Below are 25,705 nucleotides of genomic sequence, written 5' to 3' on the forward strand. Positions count from 1 at the left end.
CAGGAAAAGAGGCCAGCGGGACAGAAAGCCTGGCTGTCCAAGGGATGGGTGGAGTGGGGCATTTCCAGCACCAGCGGCCTCTGACTACTCTTCCCCCACAGCCTGTTTGGGGAATGATCCATGCCCCCCAAAAGCCCAGCAGCTGCCTCAACTTGGAACAATCCCCCATCATCAGGTCTTACCCCCTTACACAACATCTCCCCTTCTCAACATTTGCCTCAAAACCATCAGAAATGTTGTTTCTGAGCATGGTGCCCTGGCAAGGGCCAGTTCACCGGGGGGCAGGGGCAGGGAGCACTAAGTTGGAATTAGGACGATGACCAAGAATGCCCCCTGCCCTATCTTGTTAGAGGGCAGCTGCTGGCAGGCCTGGAGGCCTGTGGCCCCCTCACCAGCCCAAGGGCCACCAAGAACAGGGGAGAGGGCCAGAAGAGGGGGCAGGGCTGGGACCACTGCAGGTCACCCAGGCACCTGGAAACCAGGGGCTGGGGCAAGGGAAGCATCTGTTTTCCAGTTCCTGGAGGGGCAGCAGCCATGAGAGTCTGCCGCTGCAGGCACAACAGAGCCTTGTGGCAGATGCATTTTTGTTTCTCCAGTCCTACCAGATGGTGGGAGCTACACGCAAGGAAGATGCTGGTGACGTCTCGTCTTGGCCAATGAGGAGCGGGAGAGAGCTCTCTTGCTCCTGGAGGGCTGAAGGCTATTCCCCCCTTCTTCTCTTTTCTGGACCTGCCCGGGCAGGGTGAAGGCGCAGGTCCACCTGGCTCCGCCGCCAGAGAGCCACCCCCAGCCAGCCACTGGTCCATGCGGAATCAGTGGGGCTGTTCCAGCCAGAGCGCTTCAGCTGTTGGGTGCCAGAGATGCAATAAATGAAAAAACAAACAAGAGCTCTGATGCACACCTGGCTTCAGCCCTGCCAGGAAGACCAGGTGTGCTCCACCTGGGGAGAGGCAGCCCATCTGCAGGCAACCCTGGACCAGCCCTGCTGCTGTGCTTTGCCTCCGAGGGGGGCGCAGTTGCGGCAGGGCAGCCGGCGGGCCCCAGGAAGGCAGGAGAGCTCCGCTGGACCTCTGCCACAGGCCACCGTGCCGCTGGACAGCTGCCTGGGGTGGCATGGGCTCTGCCCACCACAGGGCACCAGGCCTCCGCCACGGCCATTCTCGTGCCGAGGCTGCTCCGAAGGGCTCCGCTGGCGCTCTTCCACAAAGAGGAGACCCTGGGCGGTGTGCCCGCACTCCTGCGTGATGTCCATCAAAGCAGCCAGAGACACGCACAGGAAAGCAAGCGCGGCTGAGGCAGGCCGAGGAACAAAAGGCGGGGCGGGGCGGGGGAGAATGTAGCTTGTCGGTGGGGAGCAGATGAACCGGCGGGGCGGGTGGGAGGCGTGTGCACAAGGCCACCTACGCGGAGGAGACGTGCAGCCGAGGGAGGGGCTGGGCCTAGGCGCGGGTGCCAGCTGCGAGTCTGTGGGCACGGGTGCCAGCCTGCCGCCTCCCCCCCGCTGGCAACGGGGCTCCTCCGGGATAAGCCACCATGCAGGCCCGTCTCCCTTGGGGGCCCAACGCAGCCCCTCCGAGCCAGCCAAACATTCCGGGGCAGGAAAGGGGGGAGCTGCCCCGAGGACCGGCAGTCCGCGGAAAGCGCCCTGCTGAGAGCCCTGGGCAGGCAGCCTGCCCACCCACCGGCCCCTCCCTACCTGTGGGCCACGCAACGCGGAGCAGCATGCCCGTCCACCAGAGCGCCCTGCCGAGGCGGCCCCGCCAGGGAAAGGGCTCCCGCGCGCGGACATCGGCAGCACACGGCCCCCCACCAGCCCCGGCCTGCCGCCCACAGCCTTCCTGCTGCGTCGGGATGCGCACTGCGGGGCGCTGCGGCCCCCTCCGTTCCGTGGCCCCAGCCTCGCCTCACGCCTCCGGCGCCTGCTCGGCAAGCAGAGCCGCAGCGCTCTTCGCGCACGAAGCCCTGAGGCCCCCGGGCGGAAGCCCGCCAGCAGACAGGGTGCTCCAGCCACTCCCTGCTGGGCGCGGAACAAAGGCAGGACGGGAGGCGCCTGGTCCTAGGCAGGACGAGTATCTCCTGCCATCGGCCGCAGCGGGGCAGGAGCCTGCAGGCACCGCCCAGCTCCAGCAAGCCCCCGAACGGCACAGGGGCTCTCCTGCGGCTCTCCCAAAACGAGGCAGGATGGTGCGGGGGGGATTCCCATCGCAGGGGAATCGGACACAGCCACTCACGACGACTGCCAGGATCTCTTATCCCTAAGGTGGGCATCAGTGCCCCATACTGCTAGGAGGAGACCCGGGCCTGCAGGTACAGCTGTCACGAAAGGGGCCTCAAAGGTCACCTAGACCAACCCCCTGCCAATGCAGGAAATCCACAGCGACAGCGTCCCTGCCAAGTGGCCATCCAACATCTGCTTATTCACCTCTAAGGAGAGTCCACCAGATTGCGAGGCAGTCTGTCCCATTGTCAAACAGTTCGCAGCGGAAGCCTTTCTCTTCTAATTTGAGCCCACAGGTTTAAAAAAGGAAATTCTCAAGGCGCAATAACAAACAATTCCAACAAGAAGAAAAGGTGGAAGACAACAGAAGAAGCTAATGTGGCTTCACAAAAAGCTTAGGGATGACCTGAAAACAAAAAAGGACACGTGTAGGAAGTGGAAAGAAGGCCAAGCAACAAAGGAAGAGTACAGGCAGGTAGCACAGAATTGCAGGGATGGTGTCAGGAAGGCTAAAGCTGAGAACGAGCTGAGGTTAGCGAGGGATGCTAAAAACAACAAAAAGGCTTTCTTCAGCTACGTGCATAGTAAAAAGCAGAGGAAAGAAATGGTTGTTCAGCTATTAAATAAGGATGACAAAATGATAACAGATGACAAAGAAAAGGCAGAGGTGATTCCTACTTTGGCTCAGTCTTCTCCCAAAAGAGGGTCTATGACCCCCCTGGCAAAGGCGAAGTACAGGCTGAAGGGGCAGGATTGCAGCTTGAGATCGATAGGCATATGATCAAGGAACACCTCATTACTTTCAATGAGTTCAAATCTCCAGGGCCAGATGAACTGCATCCAAGAGTAATAAAGGAACTGGCAGAAGAACTCTCAGAACCGCTGTCTATTCCCTTTGAGAAATCATGGAGGACGGGGGAAGTGCCAGATGACTGGAGGAGGGCTAATGTTGTCCCTATCTTCCAAAAGGGCAAAAAGGAGGAACCTGGGAACGACAGACCAGTCAGTCTGACATCAATCCCTGGGAAAATTCTGGAGCAGATCATAAAGCAATCCATCTGGAAGCAACTTGAAAACAATGCCATGATTACTCGAAGCCAACATGGATTTGTCAAAAACAAGTCCTGCCAGACAAACCTGATCTCATTTTTTGATCAAGTAACCTCCCTTGTGGACCGTGGGAATGCTGTAGACATCATATGCCTTGACTTCAGCAAAGCTTTCGACAAAGTGCCCCATGATATCCTGATGAGCAAACTAGCTCAAAGTGGGCAAGATGAAACAACGATCCGGTGGATCCACAGTTGGCTACAGAATCGGACTCAAAGAGTGCTTATCAATGGGACCTTCTCAAACTGGGGAGAGGTAACGAATGGTGTACCGCAGGGCTCAGTCCTAGGCCCAGTGCTCTTCAACATTTTTATTAATGACTTGGATCGTTGTTTCATCTAGCCCACTTTGAGCTAGTTTGCTCATCAGGATATCATGGGGCACTTTGTCGAAAGATTTGCTGAAGTCGAGGTATATGATGTCTACAGCATTCCCATGGTCCACAAGGGAGGTTACCTGATCAAAAAATGAGATCAGATTCGTCTGGCAGGACTTGTTTTTGACAAATCCATGTTGGCTTCGAGTCATCACTGTATTGTTTTCAAGGTGCTTCTAGATCATAGAATCATAGAATAGTAGGGTTGGAAGGGGCCTACAAAGCCATCGAGTCCAACCCCCTTGGATTGCTTTATCATCTGCTCCAGAATTTTCCCAGGGAATGATGTCAGACTGACTGGTCTGTCATTCCCAGGTTCCTCCTTTTTACCCTTTTTGAAGATAGGGACAACATTAGCCCTCCTCCAGTCATCTGGCACTTCCCCCGTCCTCCATGATTTCTCAAAGAGAATAGACAGCAGTTCTGAGAGTTCTTCTGCCAGTTCCTTTATTACTCTAGGATGCAGTTCATCTGGCCCTGGAGATTTAAACTCATTCAAAGTCATTAGGTGTTCCTTGACCATATGCCTACCGAACTCAAGCTGCAATCCTGCCCCTTCAGCCTGCACTTCGCCTTTGCCAGGGGGGTCATTGGCCCTCTTTGGGGAGACGACTGAGCCAAGGAAGGAATTTATCACCTCTGCCTTTTCTTTGTCATCTGTTATCGTTTTGCCATCCTTATTTAATAGCTGAACCACCATTTCTTTCCTCTGCCTTTTACTATGCACGTAGCTGAAGAAAGCCTTTTTGTTGTTTTTAGCATCCCTTGCTAGCCTCAGCTCATTCTCAGCTTTAACCTTCCTGACGCCATCCCTGCAATTCTGTGCTACCTGCCTGTACTCTTCCATTGTTACTTGGCCTTCTTTCCACTTCCTAAATGTGTACTTTTTTGTTTTCAGCTCATCTCTAAGCTTTCTGTGAAGCCACATTGGCTTTTTCTGTTGTCTTCCACCTTTTCTTCTTGTTGGAATGGTTTGTGATTGTGCCTTGAGAATTTCCTTTTTTAAAAGCTCCCACCCATCTTGGACTCCTTTTCGCATTAGAGTCGCTTGCCATGGGACCTTAGTGATCATTGTTCTGAGTTTATGAAAATCAGCTTTCCTAAAATCCAGGGTACGCATTTGACTACACTCAGCTTTTGCTTCCCTTAGAACCAAGAACTCAAGTGCAACATGGTCGCTTTCCCCCAGAGTTCCTGTTAACTGCTACTTTATCCACTAAGTCATCTCTGTTGGTTAGGATCAAGTCAAGGATAGCCGATCCTCTAGTTCCTTCCTCTACTTTCTGTAGGAGGAAGTGATCCGCCACACAAGTCAGGCATTTCCTGGAGGGGCCATGTTTTGCAGAATTTGTCTCCCAACAAATATCAGGGAAACTCAAGTCCCCCATTACTACTACATCATGCTTCCTTAAAACGTGGTGCTGGAGAAGACTCTTACGAGTCCCCTGGACTGCAAGGAGGTCCAATCAGTCAATCCTAAAGGAAATCAACCCTGACTGTTCATTGGAAGGACAGATAATGAAGCTGAAGCTCAAGTATTCTGGCCACCTAATGCGAAGAGAAAAGTCACTGGAAAAGACCCTGATGAAAGATTGAAGGCAAAAGGAGAAGGGGACGGCAGAGGATGAGATGGCTAGATAGCCTCACCGATGCAATGAATATGAACTTGAGCACACTCCGGGAGAGAGCGGAGGACAGGAAGGCCTGGCGTGCTATGGTGCATGGGGTCACGAAGAGTCAGACACAACTTAATGACTGAACAACAACAACAATTTGCTTTTCAAAAGTTTCATCCTCATCTTCTCCTTGACTGGGTGGCCGGTAGTAGACTCCGACCATCAGGTTCCTTTTATTTTTTGCTCCATTGATTTTGATCCAGATGCTCTCGATGGAGCTACCAAGCTCATCCTCCTGTATTTCTGTGCAGAGATATGTATTTTTCACATACAGTGCAACCCCACCTCCCTTTCTGTTCCTCTGCTTCTTTTTGAACAAGTTATATCCTTCAGTTGCTGTATTCCAGCCATGAGAGTCATCCCACCAAGTCTCAGTTATACCTATCTAGTCATAATTTCCCTCCTGTATTAAGAGTTCAAGTTCGTTCTGTTTGTTTCCCATACTCTGGGCATTAGTATATAGACATCGAAGTATATAGTATATAATATATAGACATCAAAGACCATGTGCTTCATAGTCTGGCTTTCTTTCTACATGTGTCTGAAGACTATTATTGGGCGCTATCAGAGCTGTTCTCTCGGTTGCAGTGCATGCGCCTACATCCATTGTTACCCCCAACATCACATCTCCCTTCCCCGTAGGATTCAGTTTAAAGCCCTCCGGATGAAGTTCTTCATGCTGTGGCCAAACACATTCTTCCCAGCCTTTGTGAAGTTCAACCCGTCCCTTGCCAACAGCCCATCTTCCAGGAAGTATAGCCCGTGGTCCCAGAATCCAAATCTCTCTCATCGGCACCACCTTCGTAGCCAGTCATTCACCCGGAGTATTTTTCGTTCCCTTTCTGTCCCTCTTCTGACTACTGGAAGGATGGATGAGAAAACTAATGGGGATCCAAAGTTCTCGAGTTTCCTTCCCAAAGCTTCAAAGTCTGACGTGATCTCTTCGTAGCTCCGCTTGGCGATATCATTTGTTCCCACATGGATGAGAAGAAAGGGATACCTGTCAGTGGGCTTTATGAGTGCAGGCAACTCTTCAGTCACGTCTCTAATCTGTCCTCCCGGGAGACAACATACCTGGCGAGTCCACGGGTCTTCGCGACATATTTGGGTCTCAATCCCACGCAGCAAGGAGTCTCCCACTACTACCACTCTTCTCTTCTTCTTCTTGTAGGCCTGGGTTTCATCGCCTCTGCTTGACTGACCTTCAGCCTCTTGCTCACTCTCATGCAGGTTCCCCTGTGATTCTTCCTCTGCAGGCTGTCCTCCAGTCTCATCCACACGTACCTGGAATCAGTTCCACAGCTCCACTGCTTCCACTGGTGCAGAGTGGCGTCTAGTTCTTCTGCTCCTGTCACCCTTTTCCAAGGAGTATCCTCTACTCCATTTTTCCTCACCTCAGCATTTCCCACTGCCTCATCTTGCTGTTGCTCTTCAAGCTTCTGGTCTTCCCTTTGCTGCTGTAGTTCCCCCATTCTCTCCAAGAACTCTTCGTGTTCTCTTATTCCCCGCAGGGCCGACAGTCGCCGCTCCAGTGCGACTGTCTTGGCTTGGCTGATGGCTTGGCTGATGGAGGGGCTGCACCCCACCACTCCCCACCCCACAGTAAGCGCCAAATACTGACCCCCAGCGTGGGGCTCTGCTCAGCGGCTGCCCATTCTCAGGAGGAGGAAGGGCTGCTCCGCCTTCCAGGCATCCAGCTGGGGCAAAGGGCCGGGCCACTGAGGGATGGACGGCACCTCCCGGACAGCCCTGCGCCAGCCGTGCATCCTGCCCCCTCAGCTCGCGGCGCAGGTGGCCATCCTGGGGCAGGCCCAACTGAGCCTGGCGACACAGCCGCTTCGGTGGCCCACCTGCCCTCCAGCACTATCAGCCAGAGCGGCCAGGAGCCGGCTGGCTGGTCAGCTGCAGAGGGAGGGCGCAGGGCCGGCCAGCGGAGAACCTGTTGGCAGGCAGCCTTCACCGCCCCTGGCCGGGGGGCCTTCCCGCACTCTGAGGGACGGACCGACGTGCCGGCTGCCAAGCACCTCTCCTGCCCGCGCCAACCCACTGGGCCGCCCAGCCAGATGGGAAGGCCGCCACCAAGCAAGTGCCTGCAGCAGCCCTGCACGCCGCCCTGAGCAGAGGCTGGGCACCCAAGCCAGCACATCGCTCACGGCCCAGCGCCAGCTTGGGGCGGAGGAGGGCTCCCGGGGCAGGAGAGTCGGGCGGGCCACCCCCTACGCAGCACAGGCTTGCCCTCTGCCTCTCCGGCTAGGAGACGGCGGCAGGACTCCCTCTGCTGGAGACGGGACTGTTGGGCCGGGCCAGCCCTCGGAAGCACCCAGAAGCCCCAGCCCTGGTGGCAGCGTCTGGATGGCCCAGCAGTCCACTGGAAGGCTGGGCAAGAAGAGGCTGCTGCGCCCAGGAGAACACAGAAACCCCGGGCCAGGGACGCCGGACCTGCCAGGGGTCTGCTCCGCAGTCAAGCGCAGGCTTTCCACAGAGCAGAAGCAAGAGGGCCCTGGGACGCCTGCAGGCCCGCCTGCCCCACACAGGGAACCGCCCTGGCCTGGCTTCTCCTGGCCTTTAGCCAGAAAGTGGGGGGGGCATGAAAATAGGATGGGAGATTTCCTCTCACAGAACACCTGTGGGGACAGGGACCCCACGTTTGAGAGGGATGTTCCTCAGAAGGGTCTTCTCCCTGACAGAATTCTCCACAGGCACGGGAACCTGGAACAGACCCCCCCACATACACCACCACCCATTGCCCGCTCTGAAGGCTTCAGCTCCGGAGTAATGTTTGTTGAGACAGACCCAAGGGCAGGATGGTGATTTTCAGGCTAATACACTGAACATACCTGTTCTAAAAGGGCCCTTCCCGCATGCCCCCCTCCCAGCCCAAATCTACTTGACTCTGTGCCTAAGCATGATCCACAGTTGCCATAGTGATACCACCCAAAAATGGCCTCCCTGCAGCAAGCAATCCCCTCCTGGCCTGTAGCACTGCGAAGCACCGACTGCATGGAGCTCAGTCCTTCAGGACATGAGGCTCCAACAGGAAAGGGGCTCCAGAGGGAGGCACTGAAAAGAAACTGGGGCCCCAACACATTACCGCCTAGGTGACAGTACAGGCCAGGGGTAGGCCAGGGACAGGCTGGGAGGATCCAGGGTGCTTCACTCGAACCCCGAGGTCCGGCCTGGTGCAAAATAGCAGTGGCGGGAGGACCCCTTAGAATCAAGGAACAGGGCTGCCTGTGGCCACACACTCAACCCAGGAATCTGTTCTCCGTATCAAAACTGAGCTCACGCACCAGTCGCACAAAAATCCACTCCTGGCTTCCCCTCTAAGCTTTCTTTCATCTCAGCAGTCTAATTTGGAAGGGTGTGGAGAGATGGCTTTTGCTGCTGCAGCTGTTAAACAAGTGGGAGTCAAAACCCCTTGGTAATCTATTGCAAATCACCCAGAGATCTCCCAGTACCTTCTACCCAGCCAATGGGTGCTTCAGGAAAACAGACCTCACTCCCACCACACCACCTCCGGCCTCCCTCAATAATGCAGCAGGTTGAAAAGACCCTGGAGCCCCACTGCACATGCTGCCATCAAGAAGGACCCGGTGCAACCGGGGGGCGGGTGGGAGAGCTCCATCTCATTCCGGGCTCAGCACCTGCAGCCCAAGCTCTGGGCAAGTCCCACCCAGAAGGATCTGGCTCCCAGCTACTGAGGCCCCTGCTCAGACCCTGTCTCAAGCAGGGGCAAAGGCCATTCACGCCTGGAAGGGCCATGCAGGAAGGGTAGCACTGTGGGGAGGCCAGTGGTTGCCTTGGGGCTTCCCATGCCCCCCACACACATTAGACATGACTGGGCAGACCCCCCATCTGAGGACCAGGTCTGCCAGTGTCACTTGTGCTCTGGGCCTCAGAAAGGCAGAGAAAAAGCAAGGGCAGAGAAAGAGTCCAGGCATGTTTCTGAAGATGCTAGTGACCCAGGCAGGGTTGGTGCATGCAGAGAAGTTGCCCACTGCTGCCCTCTGAATTAAACAATGGCAAGCAGCAAGCCTGATCTTCTACTCAAAAAGCTGTATTGCTCAGCCTCCTTCACAGTTTTGCTGCATTTAAGCCTAGGAAACCCTGCTTCTAGTCAGTGAAATATTTTGTTCCTGCATTACTTGAGTAAATAATCCAAATGGTACTCATTGCTAATACTGACAAGCACTCAATACATTTCTGCAGAGAATAATTCTGCTGCCACTCTGCATTCCCTGTTGGTGAATCCACATGCCCCCCGCCCTGCTCTATTTCCACTGTGCACACAAACAGGGCCCCCCAGGCCCTGAGCAAGATCGTCAGGGCTCATAGTGCTAGAGTTACACCCCACTTCCCTCCTCCTCCAGGGAGCTGCAGGTGGAAGACACTGGGGTCCCCAGGCATGGTCCAGATTAGCAAAGCTACAACATCATGGCCTGGTCATAACTCCCGCCACCCCTGAATCATAATTCCCCCCCCCCGCCCCCTCCAACGACCAAGTTATTGCTGCCCATCAGTATGTTGTGGCAAGGAAGTTCCACACATTGTATGTGCACAGAGAGAAAATCATTGACTTGTGCTTGCTTAGAAGCCACCACTGACCAGCATTTGGTCCACCACTCCATCCAAGGGCAGACTGCCTCAGCCTGCCCCTCCCATCCCGCCTTCTCTTTCCTGGGGTGGAGACCCCATTCCTGCTCTTCCCACATGCTGCAGAATGACCCTCAGCATCCCCTCTTCCCTATTAAGATGGCATGGCTACAAGTGCACAAGATGCGGATTCAATGTGCTGGACATGCAGGACCACAATGTTTGCCACATGTCTTCTCTCTGAATTCATGAGGACTAGTTATTTGTTTTTCATAAAAGAAAGCTGGGATGCCCAAGAGCCACCGAGCTGCACAAGAATGCCCATACAGTAAAGCAGGAACTTTCAGATTCCCAAAGGGTGTTTGCTTTTGCAAAGCCACCACCATCCAGAGCAGATGTTTTCCAAGAGCAGCCCTGTAAACAGTCACACCATTGAGTTCAGTGAAACCTGAGCACCTGAACTCTGTCCTGGACCTCATCTAGGCTCCCCCAAATGCTTTTCTTGAGCAGCAGCAGCTGATTTAGCACTGTTGGGTGCAGATATAAAAATACGCGCCCAGCACTGAGAACAAGTGGTTGGGTTTTTCTCCCTTCTCGCAAGCACCACAATGGATTCCATCTGCTTTTCTGCTGCCCACTCTCCGGCATTATGCCTCTGCAACAGCCTGATCCTGATCATGTTTATTGCAATGGGAAGTAAACATACTTGGGATCTGCTGCCTCAGACTCAACCATGTTGCCTTATTACTGAGCCAACGGCAGAGAGAGGCAGCTGCTGGCTTTGGACATGGGGAATCCAGGCTCCGCTCCATTGGCTCTGCCCTGGTGCCCCTTGGGGAAATGAGCTGGGCCTCGGGGCTGCAGAGTGGCAGAAGGGAGGGGATCTTCTCTCCCACAAGGTCTCGGCAGGCTCTGCTCCTCCTCCCCACAAACAGCCCTTTCACAGAACAGCAGGGCTGGAAGGGGCCTACAAGGCCATCGAATCCAACCCCCTGCTCAAGGCAGGAATCCGAGTCAGAGCAGCCCTGTTGGACTCCAACTCCCACCAGCCCCAGCCAGCATGGCCAATGGACAGGGAGTATAGGAGTTGTGGTCCTCACCCCTGGCTTGCATCCTCACTCCAGCCCCCACCAGCAGGCGGCGCAGTCATGCCCCAACCTGCAGCTTACCTCCCCTCCAGACAAACCCCACCCCCCAGCACTCCACCCAGCCCCAGTCCTTGCACTTAGCTCCTTGTCTGGCATGGATGCTGGGTGGCTCTGGGCCAGGACAAGACCGGCTGACCTTGCCACAAGCCTGCACCTCTGCTCTGAGCTCCTTGAAAGAGGGGCAGGACACAGATGCCATCAGCCAGCGGGGGGGAGCTTTTATGCTCACACACTGCCCCAATCAACAGGTTGCAAGGCCCCAAGGCCCCAACGGGCCTCTTGGGACGCACCCCTGTGTCTCTTTCACCTGGCTGCTCATTCTTGCCAAACAGGCTTCCTTGAACCCCCAGCCACAATGGTCTCCTCTGGTCACAGGGTTTCTGAACAGGAAACTCCCCTGCACATATTTAATTTAGATTTGTGGCATTTGCATGCTGCCCAGTAACTGACACTCCCTAGGTGGTTAACAACAAAAATTTCAAGCCATAAATATTAAAACAGTGAATAACCAAAAGAGAGTAAAACAACCACAGTGAAAACTAAAATAAAAGCACCAGCAGCAAAACATTATTCCAGCAGAGCTAAAGGGTCTTAAGATTAAAATGCCTGGGAAAACAAAAAGCTATTCACCTCGCACCAAGAAGACCATCATGTGGGCGCCAGGCGAGCCCCACTGGGGAGCACAACTGAAGAAGCACCATCCCCATGGAAAGGGCCTCCTCCCAGTAGGGGCCCACCTGTGCCTCACGTGGCCGGGCAGCCACGGCGGGGCCTCTGGAGGTGATCTGACACTCCAGGTGGGGATAACTGGGAGCAGGTGGTTCCTCAGGTGACCTGACCCCAGGCTGCTAAGGGATTTAATGCGTAATCCCAGTACGTTGAACTGGGCCCAGAAATGGACTGACAGGCAGAACAACCTGTCAGCACTGAGCAGGGGTTGGACTCGATGGCCTTATAGGCCCTTTCCAACCCTACTATTCTATGATTCTATGAATACTGGCATCATATGACTGTGTTGGCCAATAGTCTTGTGCCCAATTTTGGACCAGCTGAAGTTTCTGGACCCTTTTTAAAGGCAAAGAATCTACTGGTAGATCTCTGGCTGATTTGCAGTACACTGGCCAGGATTTTTTTACTCCCACTTGTTTAACGATAGCAACCACAAAAAGACTCCAAATTAGGCTGCTGAAACGAAGAAAGCTTGAAGGAACCTGGAGTGGATGTGCATGTTAGGGAGCTCCATTGAGCTGCAGTCAGTGGCTCCTGGGCCTGTAGTAAAAAAACAAAACAGACCCCACAAACCTGACGTCTGTGTTCCCCTGACATATTACACCTGCTGATTGTCAGAAGTCAAAGATAATAAAGAGATATACCATAACAGTCACAGGAGAAGAGCATGTAGCACACAGAACATCAACGCACTTGACCAGTTTCAGTAATCTTGGTTAAGCACAACTCCAAGACAGACAGACAGTCACCCCCAGACCCACTGGGTTCCAGGACCCATCTCAAACCATTCTTAGGCTGGCAAGGCATGATGTCTCCTGACAGAAAATCCCTGCCGGCTGCTTCCTAACATGACAACCCACCACAACAGTCAAGCCTGGGCTTGGCCCGTCCCCATCACCACCACTCCCGCCCCATAACGCCAGACTTCCTGTTACCAGCTCGCCAGAAGTGAAACTGGGACATCTGGCCTATCCATGTTCTGTCTGGAGCCTCCTCAAAGTGCCCTCCCCTCTGCCTAAGTTGGAGGAGGAACTCACACGTGTGAGCTGCAGCGGCCCCCCAACCCCAGGGAAAAATGCGTGCTGAGCAAGCGCCAGAGCTCGCTGGCACAGCCCCCGCTTGGCATGCAGACGGTCCCAGGCTCAACCCTGGGCAGCATCTCTGGGCAGGGCTGGAAAAACTCCTGCCCGAAGGTCTGGAGAGCCATGGCTGCCATACGATGTTCCTACGTAGCAAGTTCAATCTCCTTTGCCCTCTGCAACCAGAACCAGCAGTTCCAGACCCCTAAACAAACAAATAAATCACAGGGTCCAGGTGGTCTCCATCTGAGAGTTCTTAAAGAACTCAGATGTGAAAGTGCTGATCTTCCAACAAAAATATGCAAATGTCCCCAAGATCAGCCATTGTACCAGAGGACTGGAAAGTGGCCAGTGGAATGCCGATTTTTAAAAGTGGATCCTGGGGAGAACCAGGGAATTATATGTTCACTTAACATCTGTCCCAGGTAAATGGGTGGAAAGCATTATTAAAGATAAAATTAGCAGGCATATAGAAGGACAATCCCTGCTGAAAAAGAAAGAACATGGCTTCCACAAAGGGAAGTCCTGTCTCACCACCCTTTTAGAGTCCTTTCAGAGAGTCAATAAACATGTGGACAGGGGGTGATCCGGTAGACACTGTTTACTTGGACTCCCAAAAGGCTTTTGACAAAGGCCCTCACCAAAGACTCCTGAGCAAACGTAGCAGTCACAAAGTAAGAGAAGTCCTCTCATGGATCAGTAACTAAAGAACAGAAAACAGAGGGTAGGAATAAATGGTCAGTTTTCCCAACGGAGAGACGTAAACAGTGGGGTCCCCAAGGATTTGTATTCAGCCCAGTGCTTCTTAACTTGTTCATAAAGTATTCAGAGCTAGGGGTGAGCAGTAAGGTGGACAGGTTTTTTGAGGACGCCAAATTACTTAAGGTGGTTAAAAGGGGATCGCGAACAGCTCCAAAATGATCTTTCCAAATCGTTGGAATGGGCATTAAAATGGCAAATGCAGTGTAAAATAATGCACATTGGGGCAAAAAATCCTAACTTCACATATATGCCAATGGGATCTCTGGCTGCTTCCAGACCAGTATTTTATGTGCTACCAATCAAAAGACATTGTGCAGCTATTCCATCTTTTCCTCCTTAAGAGGTTTTCTTTGTCAAGAAAAGACAAATGATGAGGAAACACAGGAGGTACACAAACAGAAGACATCGTTGCCTGGATCCCTCCATAACATTCTGTGAACATTCCGCAGGAGGGCGTGCAGTAAAAGCCTCATCTGGAAGCCACCTGACCTGCCGTTGACTAAGCAAAAAGGGATCCCGGGGCCGTGGTGGATGGGTTCAATGAAAGCATTGACCCAGTGTGCATCTGCTCTGGAAAAGTCAAATTCCATATTGGGGATCACTAGGAAAGGAACTGAAATGCCTCTATACAAATCTATGCTGTGACCACACTTAGAATACTGTGTACAGTTCTGGTCACTGCACCTCAAGAAGAACACCGTAGAGTAGGGAAAAGTGCAGAAAAGGGCAACTAAAATGATCAAGCGGTTGGAGCAACTCCCCTATGAGAAAGGGCACAACATCTGGGACTGTTCAGCTTAGCGAAAAGGTGAGTGAGGGAAGACATGATAGATATGTACAAAATTATGCATGGTGTGAAAGAAGTGGATAGGGGGTCATTTCTCTCCCTCTCTCATAATGCTAGAAGCCAGTGGGGCCCTCCCATGCAGCCGACTGGTGGGAGATTCAGGACAGATGAAAGGCGGGACTTCTTCACACAACAGCTCAGTCCTTGGTGGGCCAGCAGCCCAGGCAGACCTTCTGGCTGGCTTCCTCCCTCTAGTGCACCTCCTTCTTAGGCCTTCTGCAGGACGCTCCTTCTGGGAGCAGATTATTACGCTTCTAAGAAGATGCCCCTCTCCCATTTCCCCACCCTGCAGCAGCCACAGGAGGTGGGCGAGGTTGCCCAATGCCAGGCAGGCACCTCTACAGCTGGAGGGGGCTGGGGCGGGCAGGCTGGGGGGACGGGGGAGGCTCACGCAGGGGTCCTGGTCTGGGGCAGGCTTTGGCTCCAGTTCCCTTTCGTTGTTCACTTTTGTCTTGGGATGGATCCATTCATCTTCTGCACAGAGGAGGCCAGGAGGCCCTTGTGCCAGAGAGAGACCAAGAGCACGCACTTCTGCTCACACAGGCTTTTAAACGTATCAGCCACACATGATGGAAAGGCTTCTTTTGCCCAAGCCTCCTGCGTGCAAAGAAGCGCAAGGGCACTACAGGCTAGAAACGAGGGGCTAGAAACCAGGGCCAACTTCTCATGGGCGAAAGGGGAAGCTGCACTGAACTGCATGGGGGGGGTGCCCAATAGGCCAACTGAGCAGGAAACGGTATTCGTGACTGAGGAGCCAGGAATGGCTGAGAACCCAAGCATGGGCCCTGCCCCCATCCACCCACGGCTGAAATACAGCTCTCATTCCTAGGTGCCGGCATCGCATTCCTTCGTGGATCACTGCCTTGTTGTGGCGAAGGGGCTTGCGTCACTCAGTGAAGCCATAAGCTATGCCGTGCAGGGCCACCCAAGACGCACAGGTCATGGTGGAGAGTTTTGACAAAATGTGGTCCACTGGAGAAGGAAATGGCAACCCGCTCCAGTATTCTTGCCAAGAAAACCCCACGGAACGTATCACAAGGCTAAAAGATATGACACCGGAAGATGAGCCCCTCAGGTCGGAAGGTGTCCAATATGCTACTGGGGAAGAGCAGAGGTTATTTCCAAGTAGCGCCAGAAAGAGTGAAGCGGCTGGGCCAAAGCCGAAAGGACACTCAGCTGTGGATGTGTCTGGTGGTGAGAAGTCCGACGCTGTAAAGAACAATATTGTTTAGGAACCTGGAATGTACAATGAATCAAGGTAAGCTGGAGGTGGTCAAACATGAGATGGCAAGATTGAACATCGACATCTTGGGAATCAGCGAACTAAAATGGACAAGCATGGGCGAATTTAATTCAGGTGACCATCATATCTACTACTGTGGGCAAGAATCCCTTAGAAGAAATGGAGTAGCACTCATAGTCAACAAAAGGGTGGGAAAAGCAGGACTGGGGTACAATCTCAAAAACGACAGAATGATCTCAGTACGAATCCAAGGCAAACCATTCAACATCACAGTAATTCAGGTCTATGCCCCAACCACTGAGGCCGAAGAAGCTGAGGTTGATCGGTTCTATGAAGACCTAGAACACCTTCTAGAACTAACACCAAAAAAAGATGTCCTCTTCATCATAGAGGATTGGAATGCTAAAGTAGACAAGAAATCACCGGGATAACAGGCAAGCATGGCCTTGGTGTACAAAATGAAGCTGGACAAAGGGTAATAGAGTTTTGCCAAGAGAACACGCTGATCATAGCAAACACTCTTTTCCAACAGCACAAGAGGCGTCTCTACACATGGACATCACCAGATGGTCAATATCGAAATCAGATTGATGATGTCCTTTGCAGCCAAAGATGGAGAAGCTCTATACAGTCAGTCAAAACAAGACCTGGAGCTGACTGTGGCTCAGATCATGAGCTTCTTGTTGCAAAATTTCGGCTTAAACTGAAGAATGTAGGGAAAACCACTAAACCGTTCAGGTATGACCTAAATCATATCCCTTATGAATATACAGCGGAGGTAAGGAATAGATTTCAGGGATTAGACCTGATAGACAGAGTGCCTGAGGAACTATGGATGGAGGTCCGTAACACTGTTCAGGAGGCAGCAACTAAATCCATCCCAAAGACAAAGAAATGCAAGAAAGCAAAGTGGATGTCTGATGAGGCTTTACAAGTACCTGAGGAAAGAAGGGAAGCGAAAAGCAAGGGAGAAAGGGGAAGATATATCCAACTGAATGCAGAGTTCCAGAGAATAGCAAGGAGAGACAAGAAGGCCTTCTTCAATGAACAATGCAAAAAAATCGAGGAAAACAACAGAATGGGAAAGACTAGAGATCTCTTCAAGAAAATCGGAGATCTCAAGGGAACATTTTGTGCAAAGACAGGCATGATAAAGGACAAAGAAGGCAGGGACCTAACAGAAGCAGATGAGATTAAGAAGAGGTGGCAAGAATACACAGAAGAACTATACAGGAAAGATCTGAATGTCCCTGATAGCCACGATAGTGCGGTCACTGAACTTGAGCCGGACATCCTAGAGAGTGAAGTCAAGTGGGCCTTAGGAAGCATTACTAACAACAAAGCTAGCGGAGATGACAGTATTCCAGCTGAGCTATTTAAGATCCTAAAAGAAGATGCTGTTAAAGTGCTGCACTCAATATGCCAACAAATTTGGAACGCTCAACAGTGGCCACAAGACTGGAAAAAGTCAGTTTACATTCCAATTCCAAAGAAGGGCAACGCCAAAGAGTGTTCAAACTACCGTACAATTGCGCTCATTTCACATGCCAGCAAGGTGATGCTCAAAATCCTACAAGCTAGGCTTCAGCAATATGCGAACCGAGAACTACCGGAAGTACAAGCTGGGTTTCGAAGAGGCAAAGGAACTAGAGATCAAATCGCCAACTTTCGCTGGATCATGGAGAAAGCGAGAGAATTCCAGAAAAACATCTATTTCTGCTTCATTGACTACGCTAAAGCCTTTGATTGTGTGGATCACAACAAACTGTGGCAAATTCTTAAAGAGATGGGAGTACCAGACCACCTTACCTGTCTCCTGAGAAACCTGTATGAGGGTCAAGAAGCAACAGTAAGAACCACACATGGAACAACCGATTGGTTCAAAATTGGGAAAGGAGTACGACAAGGCTGCATATTGTCACCCTGCTTGTTTAACTTATATGCAGAGTACATCATGAAAAACACCAGGTTGGATGAATCACAGGTCAGAATTAAGATTGCCGGGAGAATTATCAACAACCTCAGATACGCAGATGATACCACCCCAATGGCAGAAAGTGAAGAGGATCTAAAGAGCCTCTTATTGAGGGTGAAAGTGGAGAGTGCAAAAGCTGGTTTGAAACTCAACATTAAAAAAACGAAGATCATGGCATCTGGCCCCATCACTTCCTGGCATATGGAAGGGGAAGAAATGGAAGCAGTGACAGATTTTACTTTCTTGGGCTCCAAGATCACCGCAGACGGTGACTGTAGCCATGAAATTCAAAGACGCTTGCTCCTTGGGAGGAAAGCTATGGCCAACCTAGACAGCATAGTAAGAAGCAGAGACATCACCTTGCCGACAAAGGTCCGTCTAATCAAAGCTATGGTTTTCCCAGTAGTAATGTATGGCTGTGAAAACTGGACTATAAGGAAGGCTGAGCGCCGAAGAATTGATGCTTTCGAACTGTGGTGCTGGAGAAGACTCTTACGAGTCCCCTGGACTGCAAGGAGGTCAAATCAGTCAATCCTAAAGGAAATCAACCCTGACTGCTCATTGGAAGGACAGATACTGAAGCTGAAGCTCAAATATTTTGGCCACCTAATGCAAAGAGAAAACTCCCTGGAAAAGACCCTGATGCTGGGAAAGACTGAAAGCAAAAGGGGAGGGGGACGGCAGAGGATGAGATGGCTAGATAGCATCACAGATGCAATGAATATGGTTTTGAGCACACTCTGGGAGAGAGCGCAGGACAGGAAGGCCTGGCGTGCTCTGGTCCATGGGGTCATGAAGAGTCGGACACGACTGAATGACTGAACAACAACAGACTTTCCCAGCCTACTCCAAATCCCAACAGACTCTTCTCTGTGTGTTTTGGCAATTGTGCATCTTTCAGCTGAATTGCTCCCAAGAGGCTCTTGCAATGCTGGAAGCACAGAAGGAATTGCCCCAGCCAGGCAAGCCTAAGATATCCACGGAAGGATGCTCAGCAGCAGAGCCCTTCCCAGGAATTTTCCAGGCCGGCTTCAGCCACGCAAGCCTACCGGTCCTGGAAGCCCACAACTAGCCCAGCTGGAGTCCCCATTACAGCAGGCTCCAGAGATCTCTCCCAATGCCAGCCCTGGGAATCAGAACGGCACAGCTGCCTCTGGCCACGTGGCATGGAGCCGTTCCCAACACGCCAGAGGCAGCGCCCCGGTTCTTGTGGAGGGTTCCCTGGAACAGGTGCAGCCAGTATTCTGCACTGTTCAAATGTTTGTAATGCATGTTTTAAATGCGTTGTGTGCTGCCCACAGAATATCAGTTACTGGGTGATTTAAAAGTACAGTAAATAAATAAGTAAATCCACCCAAACCACTTTGGTGCCATGTTATGACGCTTCGGGGAGAAAGATGGCCCAGATGTGCACTCGGGGGCCCTGGCTGGGTCAGTCTGGCATCCCCTAGATGCCCCTGGAGGCCACAAGCAGCAGGACACAGAGGCAACAGTCCCCCCCACACACCCACTGTTTGTTCTCTGCATCGGATATCCAAAGAACTACTGCCTCAGAAGCTGGAGGCTCCACTTGCTGGTAGCAGTCAGCAGGGAGAGCCTCAATGCGGACTCTGCTCTACTCTCAAGCCCAGTACTCAGGATGGGCCACTGCAACATTTCCAGACTCAGGTGCAAGGCACGACCACAGCACTGCACCTGCCAACGCGTCCAAGGGCTGCGCTGCACGCGCACCCCCCCGCTCCAGCCACCCCCAGGGGGATCCCCGCAGCAGCCCCCACGCATGGTTGGCCAGCTGGAAGTTGCCTCGCTTCAGTGGCGACCATTCAGCTTCGCTCCAGGAACTAAAGCCAGTCCAGGGCAACCAAGCCAGCCAAAGACTCTCTCCTGCCACTCAGAAGCAGAGGGAAGCAAGGGGCCCAAGCCAGCCACCCCACGCACACAAGCAGGACGCCGCAGGAGCCTTTGCCTGAGTGCCCGCCTGCCTCCCCCGCCCCGATCCAGCCACCCCAGCACACCCAGGACAGGACTCGGCAGGAAAGAGAAAGCCCCCACACACCTTGCCTAGCCCCCCTCCCTCTTTCAGGCCCTCCACGACCTCAAGGAAAGCAAGGCGTCTGAGGAGGGGAACCCCAAGGGGCCCCCACCCACCCACCGACTCACCCATCCATCAGGAGGCAACAGGAGGCAAATGGGAGAGGCGAGGTGATGCCGAGTGCTCCCTCCTGCCAAGACCAGATCCGCACCCAAGTTAGCCACATGGCTCGTCACACAAAGCCAGCCTTTCAGCCCCCCCGCCTGCCTCCCTGCCAGCGCAGGAGCAACCTCCACACAGCAGCGCGAGGCAAACCCCCCGCCCCACAGAACAGCCAGTGCTGGGCAGCCCCAGATGGCTCCCACACTCCAGGGCAGAGGGGGATCCAATCTCCTGCCCTGCCTTGGGCCTCCCAGCTCCACTAAATGCTATTTGGGCATCTGGAAGTAACAGTGTCAGGTGAAAAAAAGCAGCCCCCCTCCCGTTGTGGTGTTTGCTACCAAGCAAGTATTCCCAGGCTAAAGCACAACAAAGGCTTCCTTGCAAACTCCCAAGCTGTCAGCAGATGGGGAAATGGATGGGGCAGCAGCACCCCATGGCTGGAAGAGCAAAGTCAAATTTACCAGAAACAGATTAAACGTAAAAGTGAGGCTGGGTGGCCTCTGCTTTTGCCTGCACATACTGGGACTGAGGCCAGCCAAATTCCAGACAGACTGGGCAGGAGAGAAGGGCTGGGCTGGGAGCCCTGTGGGGAAAGTCCTTCACCCCCTGGCCAGCATCACTGCAATCCAGGTGATGCCTGGTGGTGCTACCGGGCTGGCCAGCCAGGCTGGAAAGTGCTGCAGAGACGCTTCCATCTGGAGCCACTGTCAAGCAAGGGAGAACAGAGACGTCTCCAGAGCGGCCTCTTGCCACACTTCCAGGGTTTTTAATCTGGCTTACGATAAGAAGCACCACTCTGTCCTGCGTGCAGAAGACACATGCTGCAACATGCGACTCCACGCCACAGCGGGAGGAGGAGCCGCGGTCACCTCTATGCCACAGGACACCAGGAGACCATACATCAGGGATGCTGCACGCAGAATGGCCCAGTGCCTCCTCTGGCATCTCAGATCCAAGATAAATGGGGCCTTTGGGGGGGTGGCGCAACAGGAACACTTCGTGTGCACTGGTGAGCACAGGGGCTCCACCGCCACCAGGGTGATAACAGGCCAAGAGGGGTTGGGCCAGACAGTCTCTCTGGCCCAGAAGCCCCCCCCCCCCCAACACACACACACACCCTCTGCACTCCCTCCTTTGACCTGACATGCTTGACACGAGCCCCTGCCCCCATAACCCCTCCGATGAAGGGAAGGGCACGCCTGTTCTCGCCCTGGGAGGGGCAGGGTGTGTGGGTGGGGCACGGACGCTTCTCTCTGGCTCCCCATCCATGAGAGGGGAACCCGAACCCGGGGGCAGGGGGGAATCCCCAGGACCCGCCCCAGGGCAAGAGGGCTGCGAGGCTCCAGAGACCAAGCACCAGGCACCCTCAGGCCGGAGCCCCCTTTCCCCGTTGCTGGGGAGCATGTGCTGTTTCTGGCACACGCGGGGTCCTGTCCGAGGGAGGCGGGGTGGGGGGGCCCTGGCCGGGGTGGGGCGCGCAGGGCAGCGCTGCTGCTGCGATGCACAGGGCCTCCAGGCCTGTCGGAGGGCAGCCCCTCCACCCAAGCCGGCGCTGAGCCCTACCCCGGCCTCCACGGCAGAAGAGCCAGAGCCCCTCTCGCGGCCCCGGAACCCGCGGCCCTGTGCCGGTCTGCTGCGCCGCCCCCCAGGCAGGGGGCGCCAGCCGGGGGGCTCCGCCCAGCCGGGCCTCCGGAGACGCCCTTCCCCTGTGCTCCCGGGGCGTTCCCAAGACAGGCGCGATCGGGGGGCACGTCTGCCGCTGCCAGGGCCGGGCCGGGCCGGGCCGGGGCGCCTCGGGGGAGGGCTGCTGCTGCGGTCTGGGGCAACGGCGCGCGACTTCTCCTCGGTGGGCGCCTCGCCGCAGCGACGCTGCCCGCCTGCCCCCCGCGCTACAAAAGTGTGCGTCGCACTCCCCCAAGCAACGCCAGCCTCGCCGCAGCCCTGTGAGGCAGGCTAGACGGCGCAGCGGTGCCGCACCCCAGGCTACCAAGCGCTTCCCAGCTCGCCCCTCGACCAGCCGCGTCCCCAGAGCCGCCCGCCCGCCCGCCGCGCCGAGCACGGCAGGAGCATCCGAGCAAGGCCTGGACGAGGAGCCCCAAGCGGGGCTCTGGAGGCGAAGAAGCCGCCGGCCGCGCCGCCGCCGTCGCGCGCGCGCCTGGAGGGGCGAGCACGGGCCCGGCCAGGAGGGCGCGCGGGCTGGCAGAGGCGCCCCGCCCGCGGCGTCTCCGGTCCCGGCCCCGCCTGAAGGCGCTCTCCAGCTCCCGTGCCCACATGCCCACAGCAGGGGCGGCTCCGCCCGGCCGGCGGGCACCAGCCCCCGCTTCAGAGGCAAGGGAGTGGCGCCCCCTCCCCCAGCAAGCAGGGAGCCGGCGCCCCCTCCCCGGGCAGCCCCGGCAAGGGGGGCGGCGGCAAAGTTTGCCAGGCGGCGGCGGGAAGTTGCGCCGCTCGGCGGTGCCCTGATCGGCTGCCCGACGGGGCGGGCGCCCACCACCTCCCGGCCTGGCGCGACGCGCGCCTCTTACCTCGGGCGAAGGCAGGCGGGAGGCGGCTGGCGGTGCTCCGGCGCCGGGAAAAGCGCATCTCCTGGCGGCGGCGGCCCCTGTTCGAGCCTCGGTGGCGGGCGGAGCGAGGCGCGGCGGAGCGGAGGCGGGCTGGGGAGGCGATCTCCAGCTGGAGCGAGGACGGCCCCTCGCTTCGCCCGGCCCAGGCTCGGCTGGCGCGCGCAAGGCACTCGGCCAGAGCGACGGATGAGCTTCGCCCGCGGTCCCGGCGGCGGGGGCGCGGAGCGAAGGGAGCCTCGCGGGCAGCGTGTGCGCTAAGCAGCTCCCGCAGCACGCGACCGAGAGCCCCGGGGATGGGCGGCGGAGGCGGGGAAGGCTGCCGCCACAGGAGCCCGGCGCGCCCACGTGCACAGCTCCGCCGTCCAGGCCCGGCTTCTGCCGCCGCCCGGGTCTCCCCTCGCCTCCCACCCCGAGGGCTTCCGGCGCTCTTCGCCCCCCTCTGCTGGCGACTCCAACCCCACGGCGGCGGCTCTTTGTCTCCCTCTGCTGGCGCCCGTCCTCCTCCGGCAATCCCGAGCATTCGCGCTGGACGGGGTCCCCGGGTGGTGCGCTCCCTTCGGGGGAGTCCCGTGCGGAAGTGTGGAAGGCGGAAACGGGGGTCACGGTGGGGCAGCCGGAGTGGCTGCCTGGCCAACAACGCGCAATGCCTGCGCGGAGAGCGAGGCGCTGTTGGCCAAGCTCCAGCCTGCCCAGCAGGCCTCTCCTCGGAGGTGTGACCGGCGCTCATTCAACGCGGATGGTCAGGCACTCTGCACGTGCTCAGGGGCACTCTCGTCCTTATACGTTCCCATGTTGAACACGGCCCCGGGCCCAGATTGACTGTTCCATTGCGGTCATGGTCCCGAGAGGCTCGTCAAGTCCCCGCTGTCGGTCGCGTCTCCGCCCCCCGCCCGCCCCGCCGTGGCGGAGTAAGCGCCCTCCTGTCGGGGCCTCTTCACACGTTCTGCTTTAGGCGTGCCCCGACATCTTTTAAGAGCACCCCTAACGTTGGGAGGGAGGAAACGGGGGTCCTGGCGGAGCCAGCAGGACTGGCTGCCCGGCTGGGGGACGCCGGCACTGCCGAAGGTGCGGAGGGCCCGGCCCAGCGCCCCGCCCCGCCCCCGGCCGGTGGTCTCCCGCGGGCCGGCGCCTGGCGCGCCTGGGCTCCCTCACTTGCAGTGTCGCAGCGCCCCCTGCGGGCGCTCTGTAGCCAGGTCGCCGCTTGGGCTCAGCCGGAGCCGGACAGAGGCGCGGCGGGTCGCCGCCCTCGCGCGAGGGTGGTGCGCTGCGGCGGGCGCCCTCGCTCGCGCCTCCGGGGCCCGCGAGGAGAGGAGCGAGCCGCGCGCCCCTCTCCCCGGCCGCCCGCTGCGTTCTCCTCGGGGCCGTCCGGGCCGTCGGGCGTGGCGCCAGCTCGCATCGCTTCAGCCCAACTGCCCGAAGGCTGAGCAGAGCCGTGAATGCTGAGCCGGCTGCTCCTTCACCCGGGGAAAAGACGGGGGGGCTCCCCACCCCCGCGCGCCTTTACGGCTCTTACCGGCCAGGGCTGGATACTGGAGAAGGGGGGGAGCCTCCCCTCCCCCCATTTTTTCGAGAGACGGAGCAGCGGTGACCCCAGCAGCACCCACAGCTTATCCGTGTGTGCCTTGTCCCTGGTCAGCTGTGCTCAAAGTGACTCACAACATCAGAAGAGTTTACAGAATAAAAGACAACATTTCAAAATGATTAATTAACAATTTCTAGACAAGAAAATATAAATAATCATACAAATATTAACACATATGCCCTAAGATTAAACTGACTAATATGTCATACAAAGACTTGAGAACAGAAATACAAAACAGAATCATAGACTACTAGGGTTGGAAGGGGCCTACAAGACCCTCGAGTCCAACCCCCTGCTCAGTGCAGGAACCCAAGTCAGAGCATCCCTGACAGATGGCTGTTCAGCCTCGTCTTGAACGCCCCCAGTGTGGGAGAGCCCTCCGCCTCCGTAGGTAGTTGGTTCCATTGTCATATTGCTCTAACAGTCAGGACGTTTTTCCTGATGTTCAGCCGGAATCTGGCTTCCTGTAGCTTGAGCCCATTATTCCATGTCCTGCACTCTGGCATGATCAGGAAGAGATCCCGGCCTTCCTCTCTGTGACAACCTTTCAAGTCCTTGAAGAGCGCTATCCTGCCTCCCCTCACCCTTCCCTTCTCAAGGCTAAACATGCCCAGTTCTTTCAGTCTCTCTTCATAGGGCTTTGTTTCCAGTCCCCTGATCATCTTTGTTGCCCTCCTCTGAACCCTCTCCAGTTTGTCTGCATCCTTCTTAAAATGTGGTGCCCAGAACTGGACACAGTACTCCAGATGAGGCCTAACCAGTGCCGAGTAGAGGGGAACTAGTACTTCCTGGGATTTCATAGAATCATAGAATAGTAGGGCTGGAAGGGGCCTACAAGGCCATCGAGTCCAACCCCCTGCTCAATGCAGGAATCCAAGTCAGAGCATCTTCAATGCCTCCAGTGTGGGAGAGCCCACCACCTCCCTAGGTAATTGGTTCCATAGCATTTGGAAGCTATGCTTCTATTAATGCAGCCCAAAAGAGCATTGGCCTTTTTTGCAGTCACATCACATTGTTGGCTCATATTCAGCTTGTGATCAACAACAGTTCCAAGATCCTTCTCGCTTGTAGTGTTGTTGAGCCACGCATCCCCCATCTTGTAACTGTGCATTTGGTTTCTTTTTCCTAGGTGCAGAACTTGGCATTTCTCCCTATTAAATGTCATTCTGTTGTTTTCTGCCCAGCGCTCCAGTCTATCAAGATCACTTTGAATTTTGTGTCTGTCTTCCAAAGTATTAGCTATCCCGCCCAACTTCTGCCTTTTGTTTGTCATGTTATCATTTTCCCATCCTTATGTAATAGCTGAACCACCATCTCTTACCTCTGACTTTTACTATGCACGTATCTGAAGAAGGGCTTTTTGTTGCTTTTAGCATCCCTCGCTAACCTCAGCTTGTTCTCAGCTTTAGCCTTCCTGACGCCATCCCTGCAATTCTGTGCTTCCTGCCTGTACTCTTCCTTTGTAGTTTGGCCTTCCTTCCACTTCCTATATGTGTGCTTTTTTGTTTTCTCTAAGCTTTTTGTGAAGCCACATTGGCTTCTTCCATTGTCTTCCACCTTTTTTTCTTGTTGGAATGGTTTGTAATTGTGCCTTGAGAATTTCCTTTTTTAA

General features: G+C 55.2%; 1 protein-coding gene across 1 annotated transcript in view; it reads right to left on the reverse strand.

Moving 5' to 3' along the window:
- CDH22 (cadherin 22) overlaps nt 1-22,939 on the reverse strand; it is a 142,597-nt gene extending 119,658 nt beyond the window's left edge. The window contains exon 1 of the mRNA XM_084854897.1: nt 22,473-22,939. The gene's annotated coding sequence lies outside the window, so the exon portion shown is untranslated. The remainder of the gene's footprint in view (nt 1-22,472) is intronic.
- Between the last annotated feature and the right edge of the window lie 2,766 nt (nt 22,940-25,705).

This window comes from Heloderma suspectum, chromosome 4 (assembly GCF_057233095.1).
Source record: "Heloderma suspectum isolate Gila_16-S chromosome 4, 16-S_ref, whole genome shotgun sequence".
In the NCBI taxonomy this organism is placed as follows: domain Eukaryota; kingdom Metazoa; phylum Chordata; class Lepidosauria; order Squamata; family Helodermatidae; genus Heloderma; species Heloderma suspectum.